Source organism: Oryx dammah, unplaced genomic scaffold, assembly GCF_014754425.2.
Source record: "Oryx dammah isolate SB20612 unplaced genomic scaffold, SCBI_Odam_1.1 HiC_scaffold_3, whole genome shotgun sequence".
In the NCBI taxonomy this organism is placed as follows: domain Eukaryota; kingdom Metazoa; phylum Chordata; class Mammalia; order Artiodactyla; family Bovidae; genus Oryx; species Oryx dammah.
In genome coordinates, this window is record NW_024070187.1 from 88,926,146 (window position 1) to 88,949,521 (window position 23,376).

Genomic DNA, 23,376 nt, shown 5'->3' on the forward strand with positions numbered 1-23,376 from the left:
GTAAACCAGAACCCAGAAGGTGAATCCTGTAGAACAGACCACCTTGGGAGGGGCAGTGACTCAGGGACAAAGCTAACTTCTGGAAGTGAAGGGGATCAATGCTCTGCCCTCTCTCTCCCCTTGCCCTCTGATATACAGCCAGATGCCAAGGACGAGAAGCCCACTGTGGTCCATATAGTTCAGCCTCCTGGAGGGCAGGTCAGAGAGCAAAGTGGAGAAAGGTGGAGAGTGGATCTGGAAAGGTGAAAGGAGGAACTCACAGTTCAAAAATTGCTCCCTCTGTCCCCATTATCATCCTATTTGTCCCGCAGCTAGCACTTGGCCCATTGCACTTAGATGTGTCCTTTCAAGAATTCATCTGCCAGTGCAGAAGACATAAGAGATGTGGGTTCAATCCAGGGGAAGATCCCCTGGAGAAGGAAATGGCACCCCACTCCAGTACTCTTGCCTGGAGTATCCCATGGACAGAGGAGCATGGCGGGCTACAGTCCATGGAGTCACAAAGAGCGAACTGAAGTGCCTGAACATGCACGCACGTTTCCGTCTTTGCTTTCTGCCGCATCCCCACTTTCTGTCATGCTTTCCATGCTCTCAGCTGCCATGAACATTTCGAGCCTGGACTTGGCATCTGGATCAGAGTGGGTGTTGACTCAGTCCCTAACAAAGGTGCCATCCAAGGACAGGCTTGCCACCTGTGGTCCTGTCTCTTCTCTTTCTTAATTCAGACCTCATCACCTCCAGCATGGCATTTCATCTTCAGTTTTCTAGTCTCCCGTTCTCCACTCTCCACTCTCTCCTGTTCTGCCCTCTTCAGGGTACCATGGATATGATGGACCAATATTCTGAGCACCTACTCTGAGCTTGGCATGCGAGAATCTCCCTAATCAGACACAACCTACTACTTTATTCAAGTCCCTCGTTTTTATAGGGAAGATTATCTAAGACAGACCTGTTCCACTGTTCTGGCTTGTATTTTAGACCATGTATCTTGATTTCCTCAACTCACAGCCAACAAGGCTAAGAGACAAAAAATCAGTGACAGAGCTGGGTCATACACCAGAAAGTTATAGTTTTAGGGAATAGGGCCCCCAGTAGGAACTGCAGAGTGAATGACTGAAGGAATGATTGAATGACTGGAGGAGAAGGTGTGGCAGGTGAGAGGAAAATCCCTGAGCACGGCCAGTATATACATTTCCTAAACCCAAGGGGGTTTATCCCTTATGACCTATTAAATCAAAGAATATTTATTTTGCATCCACCAGGACCCTATGCTTGATGCAAAGAAGTACTAATAAGTAGAAGACTTGTCCTCTGAGATTGTATAGTTTTGTAGTTCTTCAGTCACCAAGTTGTGTCTGACTCTTTGTGACTCCATGGACTGCAGCACACCAGGCTTCCCTGTCCCAGAGTTTACTCAGACTCATGTCCACTGAGTTGATGATGCCATCCAACCATCTCATCTTCTGTTGCCCCCTTCTCTTCCTGCCCTCATTCTTTACCCGCACCAGGGTCTTTTCCATTGAATCAGCTCTTCGCATCAGGTGGCCAAAGTATTGGAGCTTCAGCTTCAGCATCAGTCCTTCCAATGAATATTCAGGGTTGATTTCCTTTAGGACTGACTGGTTTTATAGTTTAAGTTAAAAGAAAGAGCACAAGTAACGCTTAACACCATTCCTTTGTTTCTTTTTTTTTTTTTTAATATAATGCCATTTATTTAGAGCACCTTTCATTTGAAGCGAGGTTAATTATCCTTATTTTATTTACTCCAGTGCAGGAAGCACAATGAGGCTAAGTGACTGCATTTCCAACTCGTTTGTTGACTCTGATGGCTACTCCATTTCTTCTAAGGGATCCTTGCCCACAGTAATAGATATCAATGGTCATCTGACTTAAATTCTCCCCTCCCCATCATTTTTGTTCACTGATTCCTAAAATGTCGATGTTCACTCTTGCCGTCTCCTGTTTGACCACTTCCAGTTTACCTTGATTCATGGACCTAACATTCCAGGTTCCTATGCAATATTGTTCTTTACAGCATCAGACTTTACTTTCACCACCAGACACATCCACAGCTGGGCATCATTTCCTCTTTGGTTTAGCCTCTTCTTTCCTTCTGGAGCTGTTTCTCCATTCTTCTTATTGGACACCTACTGACCTGGTGGTCTCAGTGTCATATCTTTTTGCTTTTTCATGCTGTTGCATACTGTTCATGAGTTGTAGGAGAGGAAGGGAATTGGGACCCAAGGAGAAGAAGGGCAGGGTAGACTGAGGTGCTTGCGTGCTGCACACACCTGGGTTCCGCAGCTGCAAGCACAGAACTTGCTCTCGTCGAGGTCTCCAGTCCCCTCCACACTGCCACCTCTGGGGGTTAATTCTCAGTCCTGGTATAACCCAACCTAGCACTGGAGATGGATGGCCACTGCCGTTTCTGAAGCACTGTTTCCACTTGACCTCGGAGACGCCTCTCTCTTTGTTCGTCACCTGCCTGGCCGGCTGCTCCTTCCCAGTGCCTGTGGCCTTACTCCGCCCCCTCCCCTTTCTACATTGGATCACCCCTGGGCCAACACTGTCTTCCTGTCCCCCCAGCCTCTCCACACTCCTTTTCTCTCCACACTCCCCACACTATGACCTCATCCTGCCTCCTGACTGAAATGCCATCCACATGCTGATAACCCAGAGATGTGAAACTCTATCCCTGTTTTGTTTCGTTGAACTAAAGACATGTCAACACCCAGCTGTCGATGAACTCGTGGTCTCCACTTGGGTGGCTCTTGGGTGTTTCAGATGTCACGTGGATCAGGTGAGCTGCTGATTTTCTCACCCCCCCCCACCCCATCTGCTCCTCTCTCAGAAACCACGGGCTAATCCTAGACTCTTTTCTCATAGACGCTGCATCCGGTCTCTCAGAGTTTCCCCTCACACCGCTGTCCTTGCTCACATGTGGGACTTGAAAACCCTGTAAGTGACCTCTACTCACCACATCTTCACCAGAGAGATGCTTTTCAAGACCCAGAACAGATCCTGTCCTCCTTGGCTTTAACGCTCTGTTTGCTTGTGCTTTACTTTTCACCTTTTAATTTTATATTGGAGTATGCAACCCACTCCAGTACTCTTGCTTGGAAACTCCCATGGACGGAGGAGCCTGGTAGGCTGCCCTCTGTGGGGTCGCACAGAGTCGGACACGACTGAAGCGACTTAGCGGCGGCGTGGTTGATTAACAGTGTTGTGGTCGTTTCAGGTGCACAGCAGAGTGACTCAGCCACACAGACACATGTATCCATTCTCCCCCAAACTCCCTCCCATCCAGGCTGTCACGTGACATCAAGCAGAGCTCCCTATGCTATACAATAGGTACTTACTGCTTATAGCAATGTGTACCTGCCCATCCCGAACTCCCTAACTATCCCTTCCCCCTACCTTTCCTAGTTGGTAACCATAAATCCATTCCCTAAGTCTGTGAATCTGTTTCTCTTTTGTAAGTAAATTCATTTTTGTCATATATTTTTAGATTCTGCATATAAGAGAAGTCATACAATATTTTTCTTTCTCTGACTTACTTCACTCAGTTTAACAATTTCTAGGTCCATCCATATTCAAATGGCATTATTTCATTCTTTGGGCTTCTGTGATGGCTTAGATGGTAAAGAATCTACCTGGAGTGCAGGAGACCTGGGTTCGATCCCTGGGTCGGGAAGATCCCCTGGAGAAGGGAATGGCAACCCACTCCAGTATTCTTGCCTGGAGAATTCCATGGACAGAGGAGCCTGGCAGTCTACAGTCCATGGGGTCACAAAGAGTCGGACGCGACTGAGCAACTAACACACACACACACACACGCACAAAATTCCATAGTACAGATGTAACGTATCTTCTTTATCCATTCCTCTGTCAATGGACATTTAGGTTGTTTCATGCCTTGGCTATCGTAAACAGTACTGCAATGAACATGGAGGTGCATGTATCCTTTCAGACCATGTTTTCCGCAGATATATGATCAAGAGGGGGACTGCAGGGTCATATGGTAGCTCTATATTTAGCTTTTTAAGGAACCTTCATACTGTTCTCCATAGTGGCTCTACCAATTTACATTCCATGTTGCTGGGGATGCTTGCACTTTTAAATCAGAGTAAAACCCGAGGTCTGTATCATGTCTGTAGTGCTCAAAATGCCCTGAACCTTCCCTGTCTCTCTGCCCTCACCTGCTTCCACTTTCATCAGCAAGTACACTGGCAATCTTACCGCTTCTTGAACAAATTGCAGACACTATTGCCCCCAGGGCCTTTGCACTTACATTTTCCTGTCAAGTCTTTAAAGGCTCCCTCCTTTTCATCAGGAAGGACTTTGTTTAGCTGTCATCTGCTCAAGAGGCAGATACCTCTTGATACTTCATACCCTGTCTGGAATAGTAATCGCATCAACATGGATCCCTTTACCCTACTTGCCTTTTGATCACTTACCACTTTCTGACATTATCTCATTTATTTGGTGGGTAGGGGTCTGTTTTCTGTCACCAGACTATCAGCTCATGAAAACAAGGATGTTGTTCACAAAGAGGAATATCCCCAACCACTGTAAGTTACACTCCCCAAACCAGTTTCACTCCTCAACCCCTGAAACAGAGCCTGACAGGTGATAGACCCACAGGAACATTTGCTGAATAAATGAATGAGTCAAACAGCCAGTACCAGAGAAGCAATTTAATCTCTCTGAGCCTTGGTTTTCTCATCAATAAATGGAATAAACATAGTCTCCAAGTGATGAGGTTATTTAAAAGTTTAGTTGAGACAAGAAATATACAGCATAGTGGCTGTTGAGCAATGGCTCAGTTGATGCCTGTGCTTGTTATTTTACTATTATTTACCACTATCAACAGCATGATTATTGTTATTATTCTGCTGTTGTGATTACTATTATCATTGCTACTGTCTTTATCATAATGAAGAATGATATTATCTTCAACAAAGTCTTATTGAACTTTCACTGGGAATCAGGCCTCTGGCTAGGCAGTGGGAATTTGGTGGTGAATAAAACAGTCACCCGTCTTGTGGAGTTTACAGTGTTGTATGTACACAGCATGGCAAGTAGCCTAAGTCTGGTTGATCCTAGGATGTGTGGAGGAAGACACTGCAGAAAAAGAGGAAGGAAGATTTTAGGACCACTGTAGCAGGATGAGACAACTGACTTTACTTAATGAGCCACTGATGGTCACCAAAGGCTTTGGATCAGGGGAAGAAAATGTTGAGCATTATACTTTGAGAGTCCTCTCACACTGTTGGTGGGAATGCAAACTAGTACAGCCATCGTGGAGAACAGTGTGGAGATTCCTTAAAAAACTGGAAATAGAACTGCCATACGACCCAGCAATCCCACTGCTGGGCATACACACCAAGGAAACCAGAATCGAAAGAGACACATGTACCCCAGTGTTCATCGCAGCACTGTTTATAATAGCCAGGACATGGAAGCAACCTAGATGTCCATCAACAGATGAATGGATAAGAAAGCTGTGGTACATATACACAATGGAGTATTACCCAGCCATTAAAAAGAATACATTTGAATCAATTCTAATGAGGTGGATGAAACTGGAGCCTATTATACAGAGTGAAGTAAGCCAGAAAGAAAAACACCAATACAGTATACTAACGCATATATATGGAATTTAGAAAGATGGTAACGACAACCCTGTATACAAGACAGCAAAAGAGACACAGATGTATAGAACGGTCTTTTGGACTCTGTGGGAGAGGGCAAGGGTGGGATGATTTGGGAGAATGGCATTGAAACATGTATATTATCATATGTGAAACGAATCGCCAGTCCAGGTTCAATGCATGATACAGGATGCTTGGGGCTGGTGCACTTGGATGACTCAGAGGGATGGTATGGGGAGGGAGGAGGAAGGGGGGTTCAGGATGGGGAACACGTGCGCACACATGGCGGATTCATGTTGATGTATGGCAAAACCAATACAATATTGTAAAATAATTAGACTCCAATTAAAATAAATTAAAAAAAAAGAGTATCCAACTGGTAGGAGTACATATATGTAAATTGCAGGGAGTTCAGGACTGGAAACTTGTAGACCAGTTTATACCTGGTTTCTGGTTTGCCATTAACACTGACAGACTATATTACTCACTATTCTGACTTTAATAAGGGCTCTTCACTATAACGTGAATACAAGAGAGACAGTCTTTCAGGGGTTGTGTGTGTGTGTGTATGTGGGGTTTCTTTTTTTCTTCTTCTTCTTTTTTCTTTTTGGCTTACCGTACCATGAAAATTGTTTATTAGAATCATCCAAGAAGAGGAAATGAGATTCACATTCATATGAAGTTTACTGAGAATTTACATATTCCAAAAATGAGCTAGTGATTCACACAGATTATCTTCAGAACATTCAGAATCTTCATCTTATCCTCAGAACATTCCAGTGAAGTGAGCTGGATGGTATCTGTTCTTTTTTTTTTAAGATTTATTTGTTTATTTATTGGCTGTGGTTGGTCTTTGTTGTTGCACACAGGCTTTTTCTAGTTGTAGCAGGCAGGGGCTACTCTCTAGTTGCGGTGCAAGGGCTTCTCATTGCAGTGGCTTCTCTTGTTGGAAAGCACAGGCTCTAGAGCACCAGTTCAGTAGCTGAGGCACACAGGCCTTGTTGCTCCACCACATGTGGGATCTTCCCAGACCAGGGATCAAACTGGTATCACTTGCATTGCAAAGAGGATTCTTAACCACTGGACCACCAGGGAAGCCTGGTATCTGTTCTATATGTGATTAAATTGGCCCAGAGAGGTTAAATGACTTAAGTTTTGACTTTAGTGACTTGGCCAGGATTCAAATTAATTCTTCTGAGGGACCCTAAGTCTTCCTTCCACCATACCTATCCTACTTGAATTCATAGAAATGAAAAGGTTGTAAGGATCCATGGCCTCCAGACCTGCTGTGAAAATGAGCCGTATGAGATGTCAAATGCCCGGTGCTGCCAGCTGGGCCTGAGGGGCGGGGCAGCCAGATGGGAGGAGAAGCCCATGGCAGCTGCAGCCATCCCAAAGCAGCTGTGCAGACAGAACGAGTTTTCAGTTTTGTCTTTCAGTTTTTATTTGGCTTTTGAAGGAAAAGAGAAACGTGGTGTGTTACGTATGGGTCATCTTGTGTTATTAAATCAGAGTTCTTCAAGGGTGAAGACTGGGCCTGTGATAAGTTTGTGATGTCCTGAACTAGACTGAGTGGTGCCATGCAAAAGCTTGAGAGGCAAACTGATATCGCACACAAAATTACCCTCAAATCATCCCTAATTCCTGCAAATGCAAAATTTCAAATTATACTCACTGTGCTTGTTGCAGACCGATATTCTCTTTTGTCTGTAAGATCCAGGTGTCCACTGGTCTTAGTCCATCCTACGCTTTCCATTACAAAGAGAAGGACTCCTAAATGTGAAAATGGGTGAAGGCCTTTGAACTTTAAATTGCTAGTCTGACTCCATATCTATTCATTATGAACTGTGCTAATAAATACCCTGAAAGAAAGGGCACCAGGCAGGCACAGACGTCTAATCCTCTCTGCATCTATACCTATGCAGGACTTTCAGCTGTCAAAACACCTCCTTATTCAGGCTAACTGTTAGGATGAAAACAGATTTGAAAAACGAATTAACTCCTAGAAAAGGGGGAAGAATCATTTTTAAAGTATACATAGAAAGATTCTAGGCATAAAAACCTATATCTTATAGTAAGTTAATGACCAGTATATTTAGATGATATATTCAAAATATATAAGGGAAGAATGATGATTTAACAAACAAACATAAAATAACATTAAACATTTATTGATCAGATTCTTTCAGATTGCTCAGAATGCATCAGGGAGCAATAATCCTAAAAAAGTATTGTATCTACCTTAGGCTCAGTTTTACAAATATTAAATCATGGTACATGCCCAGGCCTGGTGAATGGCACCAACATCTTTTACCTCAATCCTCCATCACCGAATCCTGTTGGTTTGAACTCTTAATAGGTCCCAAATTCATCCACTTCTCTCACTCTCATTTTCATGTCAAAGCTCCCATAATCCCCCTGTGATAGCCCCTGACTGGTCTGTTCATGTCCTCTCCTGCACCAATCTACCATCTTGCTGATTCTCCACACAGAAGCCAGAATGATAATTAAACACAAATCTGATCAAAACATGTATAAGCTCACTATCACCAACATCCCAGCCCCTCTGGGGCATCCACTGCTCTTAGGATGAAATCTGCAAGCCCACAGAGCCCCAGCAGGCGTAGGGCTCTGCCCATGAAGCCTGCCTCATCATAATGCCTATCCCTCCATCTCTCCATCTCCCATGCCATCTCTCTCCTGGTTCCATGTACCTGTGACTCTCCCTCTTGTCACAGGGCCTTTCTTAGCCTGGATGCTTCTACCTGGAACCTTCCCACAACATGTCTTCACTTCACCCAGTAAATTCCAATTCACTCCTCAGGTCTAGGCTCAAACATCACCTGTTCAGGAAGTCTCTGCTGGGACCCCCAGTCCAGCTCAGGACTGTCACAGATTCAGCTGTTACAAACTCACAATTCAGTTCTTTGCAGTGTGCTTATACATTTATTTGTGTGGCTCTTTGTTCACAGCTTACACTGCTTTTTCAGGTACATGATGGGATGGGTGTTGTCTGTTTGGGCTCACAAATATATCCCAAGCACCTGATAGTGTCTGGCTCAGTGCAGATGCACAATAAATGTTTGATGAATGACTAAATGAATGGCTTTTAATGACTAAATACCAAGCTTTAGATAATAAAGATGTATATTCACCTCACCTCATAAATTCTAAACTTTGAATTGAAAATGAAGAGAAATTAAACATTTTTACATTATCTTAATCTGTTTTGTCTCCTATGACAAAAATACCATAAACTGGGTGGTTTAACCACAAATATTTATTTCTCACAGTTCTAGAGGCTAGGAAGTTCAAGATCAAAGCACCAGCATTCCTAGTTCAGAGCTGGTGACTTACTGCTATGTTATCCCACCACAGAAGGGGTGAGGGCACTCTCTGAGGTCTGTTTCATAAGGACACTAATCCTTTTCACAAGGGCTCCACCCTCATGACATAAGAACCTCCCAAAGGCCTCGCCTCTTAATACCATCACATTGCAGGTTAGCACTGGAACATATAAATTTGGGGAGTACATATAAATTTGGGGATCCTGAAGACCTGTGCACAGCCCTCTAATACACCATCATCATTGTTGTTGTTCAGTCACTAAGTCACGTTCGACTCAGGCCCCATGAACTGTACCCCACCAAGCTCCTCTGTCCTCCACTATATCCTGGAGTTTGCTCAAACTCATGTCCCTTGAGTCAGTGATGGTATCTAACCATTTCATCTTATGTTGTCCCCTTCTCTTTTTCCTTCAATCTTTCCCAGCATCAGGGTCTTTTCCAATGAGTTGGCTCTTCACATCAGGTGGCCAAAGTATTGAAGCTTCAGCTTCAACATCAGTCCTTCCAATGAATATTCAGAGTCGATTTCCTTTAGGATTGACTGGTTTGATCTTCCTGCAGTCCAAGGGACTCTCAAGTCTTCTCTACACACAATTCAAAAGCATCAGTTCTTCAGTGCTCAGCCTTCTTTTTGCTCCAACTCTCACATCTGTACATAACTACTGGAAAAACCACAGCTTTGACTATATGGACTTTTGTTGGCAAAGTGATATCTCTGCTTTTTAATACATTGTCAAGGTTTGTCATATATTTTCTTGGTCTCCAAAATCACTGTGGAAGGTGATTGCAGCCATGAAATTAAAAGACACTTGCTCCTTGGAAAGAAAGCTATAACCATCATTTTAGACATCTGAAGGGCTGTCTGCCTCCATATGGGGTTCTACCCACCTCATTCCTACCATGCTTCTCTTTTCCCATGATGCTGGCTCCTGTCTTTGGTCCCCATGGACTGCAAGGCTAACAAGAGTATGAATTGGTATAAGCCCTCACTCACATTTTTTTCTTTTGTACCCAATTCTTTACACTTAAGCTAAACCCCTAAGCTTGCTAATACTCATACACTCCCATAAGGAGCTCCAACTGTTAGATAATATTTTAGATTTTAAAATATTCTGAATTCTACTACTTTTATTTCTTCTTTGGCTTACTTTTAATTTTTATTTTTTTAACCCCCGAAACATTTTGTATGGGGTACAATCAATTAACAGTGTTGTGGGAGTTTTAGGTGAACAGCAAGGGACTCAGTTATACATGTACATGTATCCATTCTTCTCCCAAGCCCCCTCCCATCCAGGGTACCACATAACACTGGGCAGAGTTCCATGGTCTATACAGTAGGTCTTTTGGTTATCCATTTTAAATATAGCACTGTGTACATGACCTTCCCAAAGTCCCTAACTATCCCTTCACCCCCCAGCATTCTTTGTTTACTTTTACTACCTAAATCTTACTCTGGCTTTAAAATATTTATAAAACACCCTTTGAAAAATCTATGGCAAGGTAATAAAATCAGCTAGTTACCGCTGATGTTGTTATCTAGTAGAAATGTAACCCCATCATATATTTTAATTGTCTCAGTATCACCTTTCATTACATTTGGAAAGTTAGTCTCCATGGAACACTTTCTTTCTTTCTGCTTCAAATATGTTCATCAGTCACATATGACTAAATGACTAAGTGATTTTGGAAATGCTTCACTGAGGACATGGGATTTAGCTTATAAGCAGAGCTGATATCAGAAATGAATCTATGGCTTGTTGGCTCATTGGGAAAACTTGTTGGAATATACCTGATTCCATATCTAGACTTAACTCTTACTGTAATCTGAATCAAAGGAGCATGTTTTTTTGGTTACAGAATGCTAACAGGAACGTGAGATTAGATTAGCACTAACCCACTGTCTTCATCAGAAAATGTTCTACAACTCCCACCTTGGTGTGTTGAGTCAGGAATATTGCATTCGGAGAACACATGATGGATGCTAAGTTGACGTTGTCCTCAGCATGCCTTGCTTCTCAGGTCCTGGGAAAGAAAAATACCAGCCAGCAAGAGACATCATTTTATTTTACAGTATCTTGCTTTTGTCATCAGACCCACAGCCTTCAGGGATAGAATGCAGGCTCCAAAACTTAAGGTGAACTTAGGTTAAAGTCATAAATCTCAGTAAGTCCATGGAAGTGGGCCATCAAAAACATTTTGCCATACTTTTGTTTGGTGAAATTACGGGGTCATTTCCAAGCCAAGCTTTAGAAGCGTAAAAATGTTACTCTTAGTACAAACTTTGGCATCAGACTGCCTTGTTCAGATCTCACCAATGCCATTGGCTAGATGGAAGACCTGAAGTTTATTCATCACTGAGTATCACATTTTCCTCATCTATAAATTGAAGGTAATAGTAGCACTCACTTTATAGGATTCTTTTTAGCATTAAATGAGACAAGTATACAAAGAGTCTCTTACATAGTTAACACTAAATCAATGTTAGCTATTATTATTATTACAGTTGGGTGTCTAATTTTCAGTGTGGATACCAACAAGAGTTTGACTCTTCTAGACTTTGACTTTTTTTAACTTGAAAAAATAAATGTTTGTGAAAATACCTTGAGATTCCTCAAGAGGATTATTACTATAGATATTAGGTAGTCAAGATCCATTTAAGCACCTGTTTATAACAGTTCAGAAAAGGATAATCCACAAAGTGTGAAAGAGAAAAGTAACTATGTTCACACTGGAAATTAGTAGTTCTTTCATGAAACTTGGAAAATCCAAAGTAAAGAGGTAAAGAGTGCAAACAACTAGAGATTTCTAGCTGGGAGAAAATAAATCATGGAGAAGAAAGGACACAGAAGCTGAGCTTGAAGGATTTTGCCCAGGTTCCACTTGTACCTGATGGTAGAAGATTAAGACGCAGAGCATGCCTTCTTTCTTAACTGGCATCCAAGTTTGGAAATGACTTTCTTGGCAGCCTGAGTTTGGGAGAAATTAAAACTTGGTAAAATACAGTTTCCAAAAGCAGGTTCCTACCTGGCCTTAGTGATTAATTACATGGAGGCAAAGCTAAATTAACTATGGTTCCAGAGAGATCCTCAAGGTCTTGGGCTGCAGTAACTATACTGATGTCACTGCCCTTGGTCAAGGTGTTGAGACAGGTAACCTGAAACTGACTCTCTGCTTCCCAGCCAAGAGTCATTTTTCCATGACAGACTGGCATACTATTTGGCAAACAGAGTTAGAGCTCTGTCTTGGGCCCTGAGAAGCTCCTCCCTTCCTTCTTGATGCATCCTTGGAACCAAGAAAATGTCAGTGTGGAAAGTCTTATTTGCCAAGGCTAGGGAGTCTCAAAGGGATCTGAGCCTTCACCTCCAGACTAGATGAATCTCAAAAAGGGCATATGCAAATTTTCTGGCTTATTTTTCTCTTCAGTATTGTTTTATCTGGAGAAGGAAATGGCAACCCACTCCAGTAATCTTCCATGGAGGATCTTATGGACAGGGGAGCCTGGCAGGCTATAGTCCATGGGTCGCAAGAGTCAGACACGACTTAGCAACTACACCACTACCACCGTTGTTTTATCTGTGGTCATGTCTCATTTTCATCACTGTAATACTAAAGCGAGAACAACCAAAGCAACATTCTTCAGTCTTCATGGAGATAAATGGCACCTGCAGCACATGATTTGCCCCTCTATGTGGGGCATCTGTAAAAGGGTGACTTCAGAGTGGAGATCCTCACCTTGGCCCCCTAAATTGAAAGTCAGAGGCCACAGCTAACTTCTCAGCCTGCCCGCTGCCTTGCAGCTGGTGGTCCCCAGATGGAAAACTCCCAGGTTTTCAGGGTTCCCAGTTTCTCTTTGATTCTCTCAAGGCTAATTGCATAAAAGATAACAGATAGCAGAGAGATATCGGGATCTATTTACCTCTTTCTAACATGACTGCTCAGTAGAAATATCTTGTTCCTTCCATCAAGAAACTTGATGACCCAACATGACACAGCTCACTTGCTTACACTACAGATCAGAATTTTTACAAGAAGAAAAGGAAACTTCTCCTCATCCATGACAAACAATAAAGGGGACTCTCTGATCTTCTTTTTAAAAATTAATCTCCAGAAATCTCTCCCATCCCAGTCCCTCAAAGATGACTCAGAGCCAAGATCCCCAATCATGTCAAGGTATGGTTCTCTCAGCCCAGTAGAAGCTATAATTCAGCTCAAGCTGAATTATCTTTAGTATATCAAGTAATTTTAAAAGAGTAATGATAGGCTTATAAAGGGCTTCCCAGGCGGTGCTAGTGGCAAAGAATCTGCACACCAATGTAGGAGATGTAAGAGATGCGGGTTCAATCCCTGGGTCAGGAAGATCTCCTGGAGGAGGGCATGGCAACCCACTCCAGTATTCTTGCCTGGAGAATCCCCATGGACAGAGGAGCCTGGCGGGCTACAGTCTATAGGGTCGCAAAGAGTCGGACACGACTCAGGAACTTAGGCAGGCACTGAGAATCTGTCCTGCAGGAGAGAACGAGAAGCAGGGACTGACATGTTTAAGGATAGACGTCAGGGTTCCTGGCTTCAGGGTTGTTAATGGGTAAGAGACGCCCAGAGATTGAGACCTTTGTACTGTACTTCATGATGGACAAAGCATTTTAAATACGCTAATTTGTAAAAGTGCTCTGAGAGCAAAGCGAGTGATTCATCAAAGCTGGGCACACAGTAAACATCAGCTGTGTGAATGATTGAATGAATTGCCACTTTACAGGGAGAGACAGGGCCACAGACATGCTCTGGAGGCAGGGAGCCATGAACCAACTTGCTCTGACTCTTCAGCTAGCGGGTGTATAAAGCCAGTCTTCCAACCCAGGTCTTCTGGTTGCAGAAATAAGTTTGGGAAATCCAGCCTCAAGGGTAGAATTCCATTTGTGCACCAGATGAATAGGTTTTTATTAACCGCTTTTGCTAAACTCCTAAGTGGAAATGTCTACACGTCTCTGTCCAGCTCAGTGCCCGGCACAGGGTAGCAGGGGAGGAAGCGGTGCCTGCCATGACTTCTGTGACTACAACTGGTTTTCTTAATGCTTTTGTTTACTGCTTTGGGCACAATGCTAGAGATGTCCCCTGAGAACCGTTGTGAAGTCAAGACTGAATTCTGCCTTTAAGGAGAGACTGTTAATAACATTCAGATGGAGGGGTCACCCCTGTTTCGGGAAGAAGGCTCACTCCCTGTGGGCTCCTTTTGGTCTGGGAAGCGCCGAGTGAGAGGAATGCTCCCTGACATAATACTCATGGCAAGCTGCTGTGTGGTGATCAGCTTTCCCTGATGCTGTGGGGAAAGAGGAAGAGGACCACTGTTTGCTCTTCTTAGAAACCCAGCCTAGTTCGTGTGACAGGTGTCAAAGGCGAGCTGGGGTCAGGCGACCTAATCAGGTAGTTATAACAGAGAGGCTTCATTTGTGTTGGGAAAAATTGTAATTGAGGAAACCTTAAAACTATGGTGACCAGGACCTGTGCTGACTTGTGTGCCCCGGCTGGTATTAATTACAAACCTGCACCCCCTGCATCCTTCAAGCACAGCTGACATGCCTGCAGGAGAGAGAAATGAAGGAAAAAGAAACACACACTTGCTTGGGCAAATGCAAATCTCATATTATCTCAACAGAGAGTCGTGTTTCTTGTATACATTTTTTTAACTATATGCTATCCAAGTAGGTAAGATACTTTCTAAAATTGGGATATAGTTGTTTTCCAATGTTGTGTTAGTTTCTGCTGTAAACTACATGAATCAGCCTTATGTATACATATCCACCCTCCCTCTTGGGCCTCCCTCTCACCCCTGCATTCCACCCCTCTGGGTCATCACAGAGCACCAAGCTGAGCTCCCCGTGCTATATAGCAGCTTCCCACTAGCTATTTATTTTACACACGGTAGTGTATATTTTAGACAAAAATAAAGCCAGTCCCTAAACCAGGGCTTCTGATTACAGGAAGTAGAAAAATACAGGGATTAGGGATCCTGCCCCAAAGTTTGAATCCCAAGTCTGTCCACTGACCATTTCTGCAAACTAACTAGCTTTTTGGAGAGTGTGTAAACATGAAGTAAATGATTCCAATTGTGGTAATATTTGACCGATTTTGATAAAGTTCACTTCTGCTACTCGGTGTGACGAATTGACTGAGCAGTAATTTAATGATATAAAGCTGCAAGAGGAACGGTGCAGCGGAGAACACTGAGACCAACTTAGATTGTGCTAATTAAAAACAATTCTGTGGCATATTTGCATGCAAGCTCTGTGCCTTATAAGGGAGTTTTAATTTTGTATCATAACTACTTACAAAGTTCAGTTTAACAAATAACTACACTTTAGAAGAATCAGTTCTTTTATGAGTTACTTACTTTGGGTCTAGACAAATAAAGAAGTACACTTGGTATCCTTAGCTTTTAAAGGACTTTCAGTGCAGAGAGTTTGCAGAACATGTTCACGGAAAGCTATGAGTCTAACAGTGTATTTCACATGTCTTTACCTTAGATGTATAAACATACCTACCCACAGCTACACCGGTCACCATTAGTTACAGACTAAAATAAGTTCGTGGACTGGTGCCATACAAAGGGAAACATCATACATCTAGAAAAGGAGGGTTCAAGATGAGCAGACATCACTGGGGATGATTTGCAAGCCAAAGTTGGAAAGATTCTTGAGAATCCTGCCTCTGGCCAGAGCACTCCCAGCGTTCCCACCCTCTCCGCTGTCACGTCTAAACAGCACATCTGGCTTTCAGAATTCTCCACAGTCTGGTCCTGTGCACCTAGCCACTCCATGGTCCCTTTTCATGTCCATCACACCCACTTATGCTGACTGCAGCCTTAGTTTTATCACCTCTTTAAGTTGTGTGACCTTGGGTAAGATACCTCTTTCCTCCATTCCCTCGATATCTCAGTCTCCTAACCCATAATGTGAAGGGACCAGGCTCACAACGGTCCCCTTCATTCATGCTCCTGTGCAAAGCACATCCTCCCATGTGACCCTGCAACAGCCCCACGAAGTGGGCAGGACAGGGATTACCCCAGTTTCCAGGTGAGGACACCAGTTGAGGTGCTTCTATCTTCAAAGTAAAAGTGTAGTCACTCAATTGTGTCCAACTCTTTGCAACCTCATGGCCTGTAGCCCACCAGGTTCCTGTGTCCATGGAATTCTCCAAGCAAGAATCCCGGAGTGAGTTGCCATTCCTTCTCCAGGGGATCTTTCCAACCCAGGGACTGAACCCAGCTCTCCCTCATTGCAGGCAGATTCTTTACCATCTGAGCCACCAGGGAAGCCCTCTGTCTCCAAACTCAGTGCTAATCCTTCAGACCTGAACTATTCGGTGTCTGTTTCCATCCAGCTGGTTCTTGCCTCAGACCTTCAATACTGTCTGTCCCAGTCCTGCCCTCTCTTTAGAGAACAGTTTCACTCCCACCTCTGCCCTACGCCTGCTGTTAGAGACACACATCCTCCCCCAAGTCAGAGGCAGAAATACAGAGTTTGCTGCCACCCACTTCCCACTTTAAGTACCCACCTGTTTGTCCATCCCGTGCTGCACTCCCCGATGAGGTCCCCAGACCCTTGTCTGCACCAGTGGGTGGTGAAACCTCAGATCCCTGCCTGTTGCGTCTTTCCATTGGCACCGTCATAGCCCAAGAGAAGCCCGGGGAGCTCCGTCAGGAGATTGGTTTGTAGCTTGTGGGATTGGTTTGAGGTCAGAGGGAGATAAGCTTCATTTCCTCTAGTATGGGATAGAGTGGGAAGAAACACAGGGGTAAAATCCTAGCAGAATTCAAGGCCAGAAGTCAAAGCAACCTTCAATAATGTAAAATTAGGATCCACCTAGATTACAGTGTCCAAAAACAGAGATTTTCTTTTTCACGTTTTCTCCCCCATATCACAACCTACACACACATGCATGCATGCACACACCCACAGGCACACTACCAAAGCAAATCGCAGCCCCCACCCACCCTGTGGTGTTGCCTGTTCTGCAGTGTAAGCTTTAGGTGACACTCCCAGTAGAGTTCTGGACCACAGCACACACTAGAAACTAATGACCTGGCCCTACTTGGGCTGCTGTTTTGACTGCTGTCTGCTCCTGACTGGTCCTTCTCCCCATTAACCAGAATCGTTGAGCTTCAGTTCATCTCCACCGGGACCCATATGAGGACCCAAACTCCCACATGGCCCAGAGTTGGGCCCTGATTCCTAGAGAGCCAACAGAAGGTAGACAAAGAATGGGCCAGAGCAGCAGATTTTATTTGCAAGTGGACTCGGATCTAATGTGCTTCTCCTGCAATGCAAGAGACTTGAGTTGGATCGCTGGGTTGGGAATATCCTCTGGACAAGGAAATGGCAATCCACTTCAGTATTCTTTCTTGGGAAATCTCATAGGCAGAGGAGGCTGGTGGGCTACGGTCCATGGGGTCACAAACATTCAGACTTGACTGAATAACTAACACTTTCTATTTCACTTTGGAATCTGGTCCGGATGGCAGGAGAACCCAGCAGGTAATAGTGTGGACTTGGAAACCAGACCCTGTATCCCAGTTCCTCTAATTACCAACCCTGGGCTCTGGGCCCTTAACTTCTCTGTGCCTCAGTTTCCTCATCTGTAAAATGGAGATAACAAGAGGACCCACCTCACAGAGTTCTCGTGAGGATTGCTTGAATTGAAATATGTGATGCTTATAGAGCAATCCTGGCACAGAGTAAGTGTTGGTTGTTATAATTTGTATTCTTGTTGTTTATTACTCTTACCCTTGTTGTTTGGAGGAAGGAGTTGTGATGTGAGACTGTTACTGTAAAGAGGGGAGAGCCCTTCCCTAGTGCAATAAAGGGAGATTTGGGCACACCCAGAGGTCAGCCCTCCAGTCCCTTTCCTTAACCAGCTGCCAGCTTTCATCCTCCAGCTAGTGGGCAGGCATGTTCTTTTCAAGAAGAATTCATCTGAGACAGAATGTTCCTTTCCTCTTGGTGGCTTTAACTGAAGGAGCCACCACACACTCTGAAGTGGCCACCCTCTCCTCTTGTTCATTTCTTACCTATTCTCTAGACCAGGAAAAGGAAAGAAAAGATCAAGAACACTGAAAAACAGTCAAGAGGTTTGTTAAGGACTTCTCAGAATAGATCAGACACACACACTCATACCCAAGATCCTGATCAAAGCACTTACACATACATGCATTCTAAACAAGTTAACTGATGAATTTCCAAGGAGAACGTAGTTCTGGAGTCATCCACCAATAGCAGCAAGACAAACCTTCTTTTGTCACACTAGAAGCATCCCACTGTCATCTCCTTTGCCCCCTGGCACTCTCAGAGCAATTGCAACTTTTTGGAGGAACCTAGGAAAGCTCTTTCTTTCAGAGGTCATTTGAGTTCATGCCATCACATCCTAATATTCTCATTTCTGGATATGATTTGCAGGTACCCTGCCAAGAGGTCAGATGAACTGTTTCTTTCATGTTTAAAATGGGGGAAATAAATAAACCCCTTCAATGAGAAGAGACCCCTCAGATGAGGACATCTGAGGTTTGGGAATATTCCTAAGCCCAGGAAGACAGGAGAGCACCTTTAGGACAAGTGACAGGGAAGTAGGCTGGACAGAGCTCCTTCTGAGTGTGCAGGACTCCTTGTGTCTGTGAAGGACTGCTGCTGCTGCTAAGTCACTTCAGTCGTGTCTGACTCTGTGTGACCCCATAGACGGCAGCCCACCAGGCTCCCCCGCCCCTGGGATCCTCCAGGCAAGAACACTGGAGTGGGTTGCCATTTCCTTCTCCAATGCATGAAAGTGAAAAGTCAAAGTGAAGTCACTCAGTCGTGTCCGACTCTTCGCGACCCCATGGCTACAGCCCACCAGGCTCCTCCGTCCATGGGATTCTCCAGGCAAGAGTACTGGAGTGGGGTACCATTGCCTTCTCCCTAGCTGGAGTATAATAAAAAGAGGCAGGTGCTAGGAGAGAGAGCCCTTAAAATGATGCCATAGTTTATTCCAGGACTTCACAGGCACAGGACAGAGTCAAATAAGGCAAGTGATGCCCTCCAGGAAAGCCCTGTCCATCAGTAGTCTGCTCAAAGTCTGACCAGGAGTGTGGCTTTCTGGGATTTTGCTTTGGCTATTTCAAGGATATAATCAGATTCTATTCAGGCAGATATTTCTAAAAGAACTCCTCCTGCTCAGTCATCCATGGGGACTCACAAATACATGCTGGGGTGGTTGGACCACAGCTGTAGAGTCATAGGGGTAGGCTCTCAGGAGAGACCTGGAGTACAAGGTTCCAAGATGGATGGGTGGGGAGACTGCTGCTCAAGAACTTTCTCAGCACAGTGACTGGGCTCAAAAACTGCCAGTTATCTTTTTTCTTTGTCAATATTACATTTAATTATTCAACATTTTAAAAAATTAATTAAACACCCACAGTGGGCTAGAAACTGCCTGGTGCTGAGAATTCAGGGAGGTGGCAGAGGAGACGCAGGACGAATGTGCAGAACCTGTCTGGGTAAAGTCGTAAACACAACACAGAGTGTTTAAGAGAAGCAGATACAAAGAACTGAGGACATACAACAGCACTTCAGCTTGCTCGGGGGTGTCAGGAAAGCTTCCCAGAAGGGCTGATGTTTAGCTGTCATAAGGAAAGCGTAGGAGTTGGCCAAGCTGAAAAAAAAGGGTGGAGATGTAACCAGTATATTAATGATTAAACAGGCAAACCCCAGGAAATCGTCCTGGGTTCAAATGTTAGCTTAATGATTTGCCAGCTTGTAAAATCTGAATCAAGTTCTTAAATCTCTCGGAGCCTTGGCTGTTCATCTATCAAATCAGGCTTCTTCTCCTCACCTCATAAAGAGAATTAAATGAGATGTGAGCTGTAAGTTTCTCGGCCCAGACCTAAGTAACCACTGCAAGTATAGAATAGATTATTCTTTAGCCTGTTCTGGTTTTTTATCCTGTGTTGTTACCAAAGAGGGGGAAATACGAAACCCCTCTGAGAAGCCTCAGCCTTCAGAGATGCCTCCAGAGCTGTTTCTGCTCCATCACACCCTCCTCATTTTTTTCTCGCCCTGCCCCTCCACCTCAAAAGAAGAAAGAGTAGCAAGTGAAGGGAAATTCCAGCTTACTTTAACCAGAACTCAGGGGGAAATGGCATTCGTTTTCGCAAGGAGGAAATCCAGCCTTTTCAGTTACTATATACAGCTGGGCTCATTTTGGCTCAGCAACCCCCTCAGATGCTCAGACCGCAATGTCCTGAGGTGTGGAACTTCCCAGAAGGGGGCTTCTCAGCAGCTTCTGGTGGCGGCAGCTGCCATGGAGGTGAGAGCAAGCTCAGGACATGAGACATCCCAGGACAGGGGCCTGATGAAAGCCTTCCAGTTCCAGAAGACCCTTGCCCCCACGGTGGCACCCTCTGAGATGAGCTGGGTGCCAGAATAGTTAATAAACTGGCCCAAATATTTAACTGTAGTCTGTTTTACCTCACATGTTTTGTTCTCCTTTTGGGCAGTAAGAATCTTCAGAAATGCCCTTTTGTTCAGCTGCCCTCAAGGGCTCATAAGAGGTCATCACCTGTTGATTCCAGCTTTGGTCACATGAGCTGTCCTTTATGACCAAGAAGGGTGGCCTTGAAGAGCCTTATTTGAAGACTTGTCTAAAGGGCCAGATAGCCACCAGTCAGAGAAGTGAGTCATTCTACCACTCGCTGTATTAAAAAAAACAATAGCGACATGAGTTGGGTAACTGCTGGTTTTTTTTTTTAAGGTTTAGTATTTTATTTTAAATGAAAAATTCAGTTTGAATTTCTGTTATGACAAATACAGTAAATATAATTCACATAAACCAAAGCTTTGTGGAATCTCCATTAAGTTGTTTTAAATTACTTTTTATTGGACTGTGGTTGCTTTACAATGTAGAGAACAAATATATGGATACCAAGGAAGAAAGGGGCAGGGGGTGGAATGAATTGGGAGACTGGGACTGATGTATACACACTATTGATATTATGTATAAAATAGATAGCTAATGAGAACACACTGTATAACACAGGGAGCTCTGCTTAATGTACTGTGGTGACCGGAACGGGAAGGAAGTCCAAAAGGGAGGCCATATACATTTAGGTATGGCTGATTCATTTTGCTGTACAGTGGGAACTGCCTGTTTTATCTTCAATAAGAGGTGGTATATATATAAAAAAAAAATCCAGTAAATCACAGAGCTGGAGAAGATCCAACAGCCTAGAGTTAGGAAAGAAACTTTGGGAAAGGTCAAACCTATGGTTTCCTATATTAAATGTATCCTGGGGCAAGAAAGAAGGGTCTGACAGAGAAATCAACTATATTCTTTCTCTTCTCCCATTTTTTGAAAGGAGGAGATTAAATTCAAAGGTCAGTTTTCAAAACTGCTCCTAATTGCAATCAGTGTATCTTTTTAAATTCTGAAATACCCCCATTATTTTATTGTGCAGTAATAATCCTCATTTCTCAAGCTCTTAAAACAGCTGTTAAGAGGCTTCAGTGAACTTTTGAATTGTTCTAATTTCAGCACAGTTTGAAGACCAGGAATCTAAGTGCCACCTTTCAAAATAGGAGTAGAGGTTTTTCATAAAGGGATCTGATCTTGAATTTTCTCTGCTTGATCCAGTCTGCATATTTGAATGTTTGGTGCCATAATCATATTTTGATAGTAGTAAATGGGGAGTGAGAAATATATTGATGATTATGCCAATCTGGCTCTAAATGACTCTAGTAGCAAAGAGATGGGTGTGTGAGTGTTCAGGGTGTGGGAGCTCTGAAATGGTGCACAATGTCAGTCTGTGTAGACGAGTCAAGGTCTGGTCTTGGTCTCGATGTTAGCAATTCCTCCTTGGCCTTTTAGAAATTATAACCAGTGGGGGCATGGATGTCTGCTGCAGCCTTCTTTCACCCAAACCTTGAGGGAGTTACTAAAGAGTTCACGGGTAGACTGATTTGCTTCTTAGCTCTGCTCTAATTCCTTTGGTGGAATGACTAATGAGAAGCACAATACACAAAAGCCATTCATAGCGGGAAAAATAGAAGGAGAAGTGGCAAAATAATCTACAAATAGTATATCTCCAAAAATGTGGGGCAGATCCATCACCTTGATGGGTCCATAAAAAATGGGCACTGGTCCAGGAAGTCATGTCTGGATAGGGCTTTAGCTTGGGGCATGTGGGTACATGCAGTTGTGTCCAGCTCTTTGTGACCCTATGGACTGTAGCCCACCAGGCTTCTCTGTCCATGGAATTCTCCAGGCAAGAATACTGGAGTGGGTTGCCATGCCCTCTCCTCCAGGGGATCTTCCTGACCCAGGGATCGAACCCATGTCTCTTGCATCTCCTCCATTGGCAGGCGGGCTCTTTACCACTAGCACCAGCTTGGTGCATAGGGCATCTCATTTAATTTTCTTAAAATTATGCAGATGAGTAGAACAGCTCTTCTTTCTGTGTATGAAGGTGTATATAGCAGGTGAGCAGTGTATGAGTCAACAGGCCTAATAGCCTGCATTCAGACAGCTAATAATGACGGAACCATGCTTGAATCTACATCTTCTAGATCCGAAGCTCTTCCCAATGTGTGTAAGAGTCCCATTCATTTGTTCAAGTAGAAAATAATTTCTCAGTGGCCTGAAATAGTAAATGGGGCCCCTAATAACAATTTTAGTCACTTTTAACAAAAAGTCGCTTTAACTAAGAGACAAGAACCCAATTGATTCTTGCATTTCTGAGGTGAAATAAATCTGAAATATATGCATTATTAGTCACCAGCTCACACAAAAAGCATGCTGTGCTCCAAAGTAATCATCTGTGGAAGCAATGTGGTTATTCTCATAAGGTTACATGCTCAAAGGGTTTGGTTTGGTTTTTTTTTTTTTTTTAAGTTGCCCTAATAGTTGCCTTTGGAGCCAGATTCTAAACTACACAATAAAACATTCATGTTACTTTATAATTGTCTGGTTATTTCTACAAACAAAAAATTGTGTTACCTAACAGACTTGACCTTATTTTATATATCAAACTTGACTTTAACCTCTACAAAATCAGATTTACCAAGAATGAAAGCTGTGGGGTTTTTTTTTAATGCTTTGATTTGATGGCATCATTAAAATTAGCACATTTCCTACCAAGATGACCCCTTTGATCTGGACACTGACGTAGCTGTGTGGCTCTGGTTTATTAAAACATCAATTGCATCATCGTGTCATGATCTTTGATTAAGCATCCTAGCTCTTCCAATATCTTGTGAGTGCTAGAAAGACACTAGCACTAAAATGTACTAAAGAAGAAAATGGGACTTCAGGAGATTTTAAATCCACTTTGCCTGCAAACAGCAGCAGCAGTGGCAACA

The 23,376-nt window shown here is 43.6% G+C and overlaps 1 protein-coding gene across 1 annotated transcript in view; it reads left to right on the plus strand.

Moving 5' to 3' along the window:
- PARM1 (prostate androgen-regulated mucin-like protein 1) overlaps positions 1-23,376 on the plus strand; it is a 127,382-nt gene that overhangs the window by 82,718 nt on the left and 21,288 nt on the right. The gene's annotated exons all lie outside the window — the stretch shown is intronic.